The 10,000-nt window shown below is 59.1% G+C and overlaps 2 non-coding genes and 1 pseudogene across 2 annotated transcripts in view; all 3 read left to right on the plus strand.

Moving 5' to 3' along the window:
• The first annotated feature begins 4,980 nt into the window (after positions 1-4,980).
• LOC145273559 (small subunit ribosomal RNA) lies at positions 4,981-7,347 on the plus strand (annotated as a pseudogene).
• A 396-nt stretch (positions 7,348-7,743) lies between these two features.
• LOC145273129 (5.8S ribosomal RNA) lies at positions 7,744-7,901 on the plus strand. Its single transcript, XR_013866162.1, has one exon. It is a non-coding gene; the product is annotated as a 5.8S ribosomal RNA (ribosomal RNA).
• A 592-nt stretch (positions 7,902-8,493) lies between these two features.
• The window catches only part of LOC145273239 (large subunit ribosomal RNA), a 5,732-nt gene continuing 4,225 nt past the window's right edge, over positions 8,494-10,000 (plus strand). Inside the window, exon 1 of the ribosomal RNA XR_013866265.1 lies at positions 8,494-10,000. This exon is cut by the window's right edge and continues 4,225 nt beyond it. This is a non-coding gene — a ribosomal RNA (large subunit ribosomal RNA).

Below are 10,000 nucleotides of genomic sequence, written 5' to 3' on the forward strand. Positions count from 1 at the left end.
CCGTCGTCGTCGTCGATCGAGCGACCGGGTATATTCAAGACGCCTCTACCGACACCACCACCACCAGCGGGCAGTTTTAGCGAGCTTGCCACTCCTCTGCCTCCTCAAGCGCTTCCAGACGCCTACCGACACCACATGCTGCTGGCTGGCTGTCTGTTGTTAAAATGGAATTTAAAAAAAAAAAACAAACAAAAAACCCCAACTCTATTTAAGATTTTCGATAGTTGGAAAATAATAATAAATTAAGATTTTCGATAGATTGAAAATAATGATAAAATTGATTTTAGCAGGGCTGCTGAGTTAGCTTATAGGAGCGAGCTAAAGTAAGAAAGAAACACGCCGAAACACACCGACCGGCACCCCCGACGACGACCACGGGTAAACGGCGGGACTAACTGTGACTCTCTTAAGGTGTGAGGAGGCTTTGCCTCTTAAGCAAGTTTGACTGACGCCTACCGACTCCGGTCAGGTCGGCGAGGCTCCCGGCGGCCCCGAGCGGGGACCACAGGTGGCGGAAGGCGTCCAAGTGAGCGGCGGCGACGCCAGGAGGCCCCCGGGGTCGACTCCGCGGCCCCGGGTCGGTGTGCGGGCCTCCAGAGCTCGATAAAGTAGTGGTGTCGCTAGCGGTCGAGAAGGCACTTTTCGACGCCTACTGCCACCCCCACATGGCGGTAGGCGCAAAACTGGAAAATCGCCGACCAGAAATGTCGCTTCGTATAATCGACGTTTTTTTTGACCACCATTTTCAGGTGTCGGAGGTGGGTCTGGACGAATACCAACACCATTTCTGGGGTTTCACAACCGCCCGGCTTCTCCGACATATGTTGGAAAAGGAGTAGCGATCGAGCGAAGGGGGCTGTCGGTAGGCGGCCGCGGGTTGCATGTGTGCCCGGGACAGCACCCCCATCCAACTAAGGGGTGTCCCCCCGGGGGCCAGGGGGACCTCGTCCAGGTCGGCCGGGCGCTTCCAGACGCCTACCGACACCGGTCAGGTCGGCGAGGCTCCCGGCGGCCCCGAGCGGGACCACAGGTTGCGGAAGGCGTCCAAGTGAGCGGCGGCGACGCCAGGAGGCCCCCGGGGTCGACTCCGCGGCCCCCGGGTCGGTGTGCGGGCCTCCAGAGCTCGATAAAGTAGTGGTGTCGCTAGCGTCGAGAAGGCACTTTTCGACGCCTACTGCCACCCCCACATGGCGGTAGGCGCAAAACTGGAAAATCGCCGACCAGAAATGTCGCTTCGTATAATCGACGTTTTTTTGACCACCATTTTCAGGTGTCGGAGGTGGGTCTGGACGAATACCAACACCATTTCTGGGGTTTCACAACCGCCCGGCTTCTCCGACATATGTTGGAAAGGAGTAGCGATCGAGCGAAGGGGGCTGTCGGTAGGCGGCCGCGGGTTGCATGTGTGCCCGGGACAGCACCCCCCATCCAACTAAGGGGTGTCCCCCGGGGGCCAGGGGGACCTCGTCCAGGTCGGCCGGCGCTTCCAGACGCCTACCGACACCGGTCAGGTCGGCGAGGCTCCCGGCGGCCCCGAGCGGGACCACAGGTTGCGGAAGGCGTCCAAGTGAGCGGCGGCGACGCAGGAGGCCCCCGGGGTCGACTCCGCGGCCCCCGGGTCGGTGTGCGGGCCTCCAGAGCTCGATAAAGTAGTGGTGTCGCTAGCGGTCGAGAAGGCACTTTTCGACGCCTACTGCCACCCCCACATGGCGGTAGGCGCAAAACTGAAAATCGCCGACCAGAAATGTCGCTTCGTATAATCGACGTTTTTTTTGACCACCATTTTCAGGTGTCGGAGGTGGGTCTGGACGAATACCAACACCATTTCTGGGGTTTCACAACCGCCCGGCTTCTCCGACATATGTTGGAAAGGAGTAGCGATCGAGGAAGGGGGCTGTCGGTAGGCGGCCGCGGGTTGCATGTGTCCCGGGACAGCACCCCCATCCAACTAAGGGGTGTCCCCCGGGGGCCAGGGGGACCTCGTCCAGGTCGGCCGGGCGCTTCCCAGACGCCTACCGACACCGGTCAGGTCGGCGAGGCTCCCGCGGCCCCGAGCGGGACCACAGGTTGCGGAAGGCGTCCAAGTGAGCGGCGGCGACGCCAGGAGGCCCCCGGGGTCGACTCCGCGGCCCCCGGGTCGGTGTGCGGGCCTCCAGAGCTCGATAAAGTAGTGGTGTCGCTAGCGGTCGAGAAGGCACTTTTCGACGCCTACTGCCACCCCCACATTGCGGTAGGTGTAAAATCGGAATAGACCGGACCAGGAATGTCGAGGGGGAAAAAATGACAAAGTCCTGGTGTGCCTAGGCGTCGAGAAGGCACTTTGCGACGCCTACCGACATCCCCATGTGGCAGTAGGCGTAAAACAGGAAAATCGCCGACCAGAAATGTCGCTTCGTATAATCGACGTTTTTTTTGACCACCATTTTCAGGTGTCGGAGGTGGGTCTGGACGAATACCAACACCATTTCTGGGGTTTTCCAGTTTGAAAGTTTTATAAAACATGTTCGGTAGGAAGCACACTTTGGTGTGTCGGTTCGTCGGAGCAGCGACTCTTGCCTCGTGGTGGTCCGGAACGTCTCTACGGGCTTGTCGCAAAGGCGTCAGAAAGTGGCATCTCCGCCGCCTAGGGCTGTCACCGTTATCGCTGTCGCCGCGCTCCAACTTGTTTTGATCCGCCGCCTTCGTTCCTGCCAACCGTGCGCCCGCTCATCGTCGTTAGGTTATAATACGTGGTACGTGTGTGTGCTTTCTCCGTGGACCTAGGGCTGCTCGACGTGTCGAACGATATGTTGGAACAACTAACGGCTCCTTTTCCTGGTTCCATAGTCGTCGTGGTACCCGCGTCGTCAGCCATATCTATTGTCCACCATGTTTAGCCGATACTTTTGCTGCAGCTTCTGCTTCCGCCTCAGCGTTCGCCGCTCTCAGCCGCCGCTGTTGTTGCTGCCGTTCTGCCATTCAACCACTACCTGCGAATCTTTCGATGATCGGCCGAACGACCCATCGCTGTGCGACCGATAAATCCTCCGGATTAGGGAGAAACGCCGCCGCTCTCTGCCGCCGTCGAACGGAAAAACGTACATTGTAACGAACGAACGAACGAACGAACGAATTAACGAACGAGCGAACAAACAAACAAAATAGCCGCGGGGGATGCACTATGTAGATCCTGATCCCCTTGTAACCATACGTACGTTGTTCGATGCTCTCCCGTCCTGGAAGTCGCCGCAGCAAACAGGAGGATGAGCAGCAGCAGGCGCCGCCGCCGTAACCGCCGCCTGCCTGCCGCCTCCTACTCCTGTCAGCGTCCGATCTCACAGCCGTGTGAACGTTCGCTGACACCCGATTTCTTTCCGTCTGGCAAAACCTTGGACGTCCCGCTCGCGGTACACGTGCTGCAGCGACTTCTCGTCCGACAACGCATAAGCGTCGACGTCTGCCGCCGCATCTTCTGATACGTGGACGGTGATAGCGCTAGTCCCTTCTTGCGCCACCTCCACCTTTGTTAGCGCCAAAGAAGATCGATCGAGCAGTCGTGGTCGCAGTCGATTAACCCGTTTTCACCGTCCGCAGTTCCCAAGCCGCCGATCAAGTCGTTGCTCTTCTTGTTCGTTCTTCCCATACCGTCGATTTGCACGGCTGCCGGATGAGCCATCCTCTGTCCGGCGAAGCGCTCACGTCAGTGATCGATACTTGCACCGACAGTCCTCCCGCTCGCGACTCGGTGCTCGAATCGGACTCGTTCGTTTTTATCTCGATGCGATTGTGAAAAGGGGGACCGGTCGTCAATGTCGTGTGTGTCGACGATGTTGTTCGCCCGGTCCGCCGCGTTGTTGTCGTTTTTTTTTTTTTTTTTTTTTTCCCCTAACGTTCGCCGTCGCACGGACGAAAGGGTGAGAAAAAAAAAAAAAAGCTCGAAAAAGCCGCCCAAAAAAATCGGACCGAGGAGCCGCTTGCGAGAACGGCGCCATGTGCACGTTGTCTCTCCTCGGTTTTCCGAGCACGAACACGACGCCGGTCGGTCGGTCGGTCGACGAAGGCGACGACGAAGGTGACGGGAAAATTTACGCCGCCGCTGCCCTGGTCCAGCTCCTCCCCGATGACGGCTGTGATGTTGACGTTGACGTTGGCGACGACGACGACGACGACAGGAGACGACGACGACGACGAGACGGCATCGATGGCGACCACGATGACGACGACCTCGACGAGTTCAGTCTGCACCTTGACCTCCGATGTCCGTGTGCACTGCCGTCGTGCTGTTTGTCGTTTGTCGTATGTATCGCTGTCAAGGGTGCCGTTGTCGTTGTTGTTGTCGACGTTGTTGCTTGCTCTCTCGTCTCGGTCGGTTGGTACGTTGATGACGACGACGACGACGAAGACGACAGACGACGACGACGAGACGGCATCGATGGCGACCACGATGACGACGACCTCGACGATTCCAGTCTGCACCTTGACCTCCGATGTCCGTGTGCACTGCCGTCGTGCTGTTTGTCGTTTGTCGTATGTATCGCTGTCAAGGGTGCCGTTGTCGATGTTGTTGTTGTCGACGCTGTCGTCTGTTCTCTCTTCTCGGCCGGCTGTGACGTGGACGTTGACGACGACGACGACGAGACGGAATCGATGGCGACCACGATGACGACGACCTCGGCGAGTTCAGTCTGCACCTTGACCCTCGATGTCCGTGTGCACTGCCGTCGTGCTGCTTGTCGTTTGTCGTATGTATCGCTGTCAAGGGTGCCGTTGTCGTTGTTGTTGTCGACGTTGGTCGCTTTCGTTCTTTGAGTCTCGGTCTCGTCCAAGTCAGGGGAGAAACAAAAAAGAGGCCATCAGTCGCGGGCAGCGCGCTTCTTCTGACGGCGAACCCCCTCGAAAAATAAATAAACACGTGCCCGTCGTTGTAGTTGTCTGTCTTATGTCGGTCGGTCGGTCGGTCGGTCTGTCGTTCTGTCGAAACAAAGTCCCAAATTCCAACGATACCTGGTTGATCCTGCCAGTAGTCATATGCTTGTCTCAAAGCTTAAGCCATGCAAGTGTAAGTTCACGCCACGCATTAGAACGGCGAAACCGCGAATGGCTCAGGACCGGAACCTAATCCTCGGGACCGTATTCCTCCTCGGAGGCGATGGATAACTGTGGCAATTCTAGAGCTAATACATGTGACACAGGCCGCGATCGGTCGGCGGCGCCGTCGTCGCCACGCCTCGCGCGCTGGCACCCGCGTCGGCCGTTCCGGGTCGCGGCGCTACATATTAAGGCTGAGACCGATGCGCGTCATTCCGTCCTCCCGTCGTCGGCGTTCCCGCTCGCGGGTCCGTTCGGTGGCGGGGCTCATAGGGCGGCGCGCTCCGCTTTATGGTGACTCTGGATAACTCACTGGTCGATCGCACGAGCTTTCACGCCCGGCGACGGGTCTCTCGAGGGTCCGCCCTATCAACTGTCGACGGTCGGTTAAGTGCCTACCGTGGTTACTACGGGTAACGGGGAATCGGGGTTCGATTCCGGAGAGGGAGCATGCGAAACGGCTACCACATCCAAGGAAGGCAGCAGGCGCGCAAATTACCCACTCCCGGCACGGGGAGGTAGTGACGAAAAATAACGACGCGGGACTCTGTCGAGGCCCCGCGATCGGAATGAGTACACTTCAAATCCGTTAACGAGGACCAACCGGAGGGCAAGTCTGGTGCCAGCAGCCGCGGTAATTCACGTCCGGTAGCGTATATTAAAGTTGTTGCGGTTAAAAAGCTCGTAGTCCGAACTCGGGTTCGTGGTCGCGCAAGCGGCCCCGGGGCGGCGGCGCCATCGTCCGTCGTTGACTTTGGTCGTCCGTTCGCATTCCCGGCCCTTTCCGCGGTGTCAACCGCTAGCATACCCGCCACGCGGTCCTGCCGGCGAGGTGGACGAGGAGGTCGTGATCGGGATCCGGGAAAAAAAAAACAAGTGGTCGTCGGTTCGGTTCCGGGAGTAGTCTAACGGGGGGGTGCTACGTGTGTGTGTTTGGGTGCGTTCATTCGCATCCCCGCACTCTGACCCCGCGCTTCTCTCCCTCTCCCTTTCCGCGCGTTCCTCTTTTTTTTTGAACCCCCCGGTCCGCTCCGAGTCCCTGCTTCGTGTCTTGTCTGCGCGCGTGTTGCGGTCGGCGGTTTCTCCTCCAAGGGTGCTCTTAACCGAGTGTCCGCGGCGGCCGGTACGTTCACTTTGAAAAAATTAGAGTGCTCAGAGCGGGCTGTTCAAGCTTGCATACGATAAGCATGGAATGATGGAAGAGGGCCTCGTCTACGTCTGTCGGTCTCCGTCTACGGCGAGGCAATGATCGAAGGGAGCGGTCGGGGCCACTCGTATTGCGACGTTAGAGGTGAAATTCTTGGATCGTCGCAAGACGAACTGCAGCGATGGCGTGTGGCAAGCACGTTTTCCTCGATCAAGAGCGAAAGTCGGAGGTTCGAAGACGATCAGATACCGTCGTAGTTCCGACCGTAAACGATGCCGACCGGCGATCCGCCGGCGTTCGCTTCCATGACCCGGCGGGTAGCCTGCGGGAAACCAGAGTTCGGTTCCGGGGGGAGTATGGTTGCAAAGCTGAAACTTAAAGGAATTGACGGAAGGGCACCACCAGGAGTGGAGCCTGCGGCTTAATTTGACTCAACACGGGAAAACTCACCCGGTCCGGACACCGGTAGGATTGACAGATCGATAGCTCTTTCTCGATTCGGTGGGTGGTGGTGCATGGCCGTTCTTAGTTGGTGGAGCGATCCGTCTGGTTGATTCCGATAACGAACGAGACTCCGGCCTGCTAACTAGTGCGCCGATGTCAGTGATTTTTACGGCGGGCTCGCCGTCCTCCGTGGCGCTCGGGTCCGGGTCGTTTTCTCACGCACTTCTTAGAGGGACGGGTGGCAGAAAGCCACACGAGGCGGAGCGATACAGGTCTGTGATGCCCTTAGATGTCGGGGCCGCACGCGCGCTACACTGGAGGTATCAGCGGGGACTTCGCCCCGGCCCGAGAGGGTTGGGAAACCTCTGAACCACCTCCCGTGATAGGGATCGGGGCCTGTAACCAACCCCGTGAACGAGGAATTCCCGGTAGGCGCGGGTCAACAGCCCGCGTCGATCACGTCCCTGCCCTTTGTCACACCGCCCGTCGCTACTACCGATCGAACGGTCCGGTGAGGTCCTCGGATCTGGCCGACGACGCCGCCGGGCAGTGCGCGACGTGTCCGTCACGACACTCGTGCATCTACGCCTCGGCGTTCGATGCCTGGAGAAGACGACCGAACCCGATCGTTTAGAGGAAGTAAAAGTCGTAACAAGGTTTCCGTAGGTGAACCTGCGGAAGGATCATTACCGTTTTCCCGTTCGAGACTGGTTTGTTGTTTTCCGGCCTACCTCCTCTGTCTGTCGGCGTCAACGCCTCGAATGCGCGCAAACAAACCTATAAAAGGCGGAGCGAGAGATAGATTTGTGGTGACGCGGAGGTTTTTAAAGCCCCAGCTCTTCTTGCTTGCTTCCGCGTCTTACCACCTGTTTGTTTTTTCGCCCACCGCAAGTGATGGCCGCTTCTTCTTTGCCTTGTCGCCGCTTTATCGTTTTTTTGTTTTTTTGCAGCCGCTGTGCCACCGCCGCTAGCTAAAAAAACAAACTACTCGCGACATTGCAATGCCGTCACGCCTCCTCGCACAGACCTCCTCGCACACTACTAAATCTATATAAACAAAAACTAATATAAAAAAACAAGTGCTGAACCCTGGACGGGGGATCACTCGGCTCGTCCGTCGATGAAGAGCGCGGCCAGCCGCGATAACTGATGCGAATTGCAGGACTCAGTGAACATCGACACCTCGAACGCACATTGCGGCCCCGAGATCCCTTGTCTCGGGGCCACGTCCGGTCGAGAGGCGGAACGTTACATGTCTTTCTCCGTTAACGAAACGACATCTTGCCGTCCCCGTGCCCGCCCGGTCCTCGGCACGGTGGTAACCGGGACGTCGCAGGAGCGAGTGACGAGGGGGAAGAAAAATAAAAAAAGAATTGACTCCTTTCAATGTCTTTTTTTTTTTTAAAAACCCTCTCCGGCCTCCTCCTTCGTCTCCCGCTGGCAGACCGCGGAGTCTTTTCCCTTTTCGACCGCGTGAAGAAACACTGTGGAGGAGGAGCAGGAGGAGTCTGTCCGAAAGCAGCCGAAGGGAGACCAAAAAAAAGTACCGACCTAACCGACTGCCGACGTAAGCGCCGCCTGCTCGTCTCGCTCTCTGCCTCATGAAGGTGTCTCTCAGCGACGCCTCGAGCAGCGCGACGAGCACGGCCGTCGCACCGTAAAAAGGTGGCCCGCGTCGTAGGCAACGCAACGTCGGATGGGAGGACCCACGCTTTTTCTAATTGTTGGCTTCTTCATTTTCGGTCGGACGGGCGCTATATCGGCCAGCCGTCGTCACACGGAGGGGTACCGATCGAGATTCCTCTCCTCCAAACACCACACTCTACTAAAACCGCGCCCCTCGGCTCTGACGAGACGACCCGCTGAACTTAAGCATATCGCTAGGCGAGGAAAAGAAACCAACCGGGATTCCCTTAGTAACGGCGAGTGAACCGGGAGAAGCCCAACGCCGAATCCCGTCGCAAGTTAAAGGCTTCGGGACGTGTGGCGCATGGTTCGAAGGCAGCCGTTCGTTTTCGTCTCGCATAGTTCGGAGTTCCCTCGATCGGGGCCGCCCGCGGCGGGTGCCAGGCCCATTCGGTGCGGACGGCGAGCGACGGCCTTCGATCCGAGAGTCGGGTTGCTTGGGAACGCAGCCCAAATCGGGTGGTAAGCTCCATCCAAGGCTAAATACCGGGACGAGTCCGATAGTCGACAAGTACCGTGAGGGAAAGTTGAAAAGAACTTTGGAGAGAGAGTTCAAGAGAACGTGAAACCGCCCAGGGGTAAACGGGTGGGACCGCTCACCGCGATCGCGGGGGGACTCAGTCCGGTGCTGCCTAGGCTCGAGCCCAAACTCGATGTGTGTTCTTGAAAGAGAGGCCGTCGCGGCACAGGTCGTCGTTCGTCGTGTCCGCGGGGGACTCGTTCCCCGCGGTTCCAGCTTTTGTGCCCGCGTCGCCGACGAAGGAGACGGGCCGCGTGGATAGCGGGAAGGGAAACGTGGTGACGACCGCGGCGTCGGTAGGTGGCTGCGTCGTTGGCTGCGACGGAGGGGACTCGTCCTCTCGATCGCTGCTGCCGCCGGGCCCTAACCCGCCGCATCCGTCGCCGCCGCTTCTTCTTTCCTCCTGCTCCCTCCGCGCGCGACTCCGCTGCACCCGTCCCCTTCATCATCGCTCGGCGTAATCATGGCGCGGGCGCTTCGGCGCGACCTCCGCGCGGCCGGCACCGGACGCACTTCCCCTCCGGTCCGTCGTCGCGACCCGTTCCCGGCGTGCAGGTCGAACACGCGGGTTTTTTTCCGTAGGCGGCAGGCGTTTCATCACCCTGAAAACCCCCGTCTTCCCACCTTGTGAAGTCGGGGGCCACCGGCCGTCGGGCCCGCGAACGTAACTGCCCCTTTCTGCCGGGAACGGAGGAAATCTGACACGATCCGTTACACGTGGCGAGCCGGTCCGTTTTGATCCCGCCGGAAGTCGCGTGCGGGCGACGCACTCTGTGTGTCGCTCCTTAGGCGCCCCACCGTCTCGGGCGCGTGCGCGATGAGAGGCGGGATAGGACTGGCGCGGCCTCGCCGTCACGCACCTCGCCGACGTTTCGGGTTCTTGTCGGGGGCAACCCCGCCCGCGCCCGTTTCCGTTTCCGGAGAGGTCGCTCGGCGACGCTTTTTTACTCGAGCCGCCCGCCACCCCGGGGTCAGCGACGTGCATCGGCAACCCACCCGACCCGTCTTGAAACACGGACCGAGGAGTCCTGGCCGTTCGCGAGTCGTAGGGGCCACCTCTGAATAACCCCCGAAGGCGAAGCGAAAGCGAGAGAGCGTGTAGGAGGGCGTCGATCGGGAGAGGTGTCGTGGCAAAA

The sequence above is a fragment of the Euprymna scolopes genome, unplaced genomic scaffold, assembly GCF_053919585.1.
Source record: "Euprymna scolopes isolate OS-2025 unplaced genomic scaffold, ASM5391958v1 sca1, whole genome shotgun sequence".
Classification (NCBI taxonomy): domain Eukaryota; kingdom Metazoa; phylum Mollusca; class Cephalopoda; order Sepiida; family Sepiolidae; genus Euprymna; species Euprymna scolopes.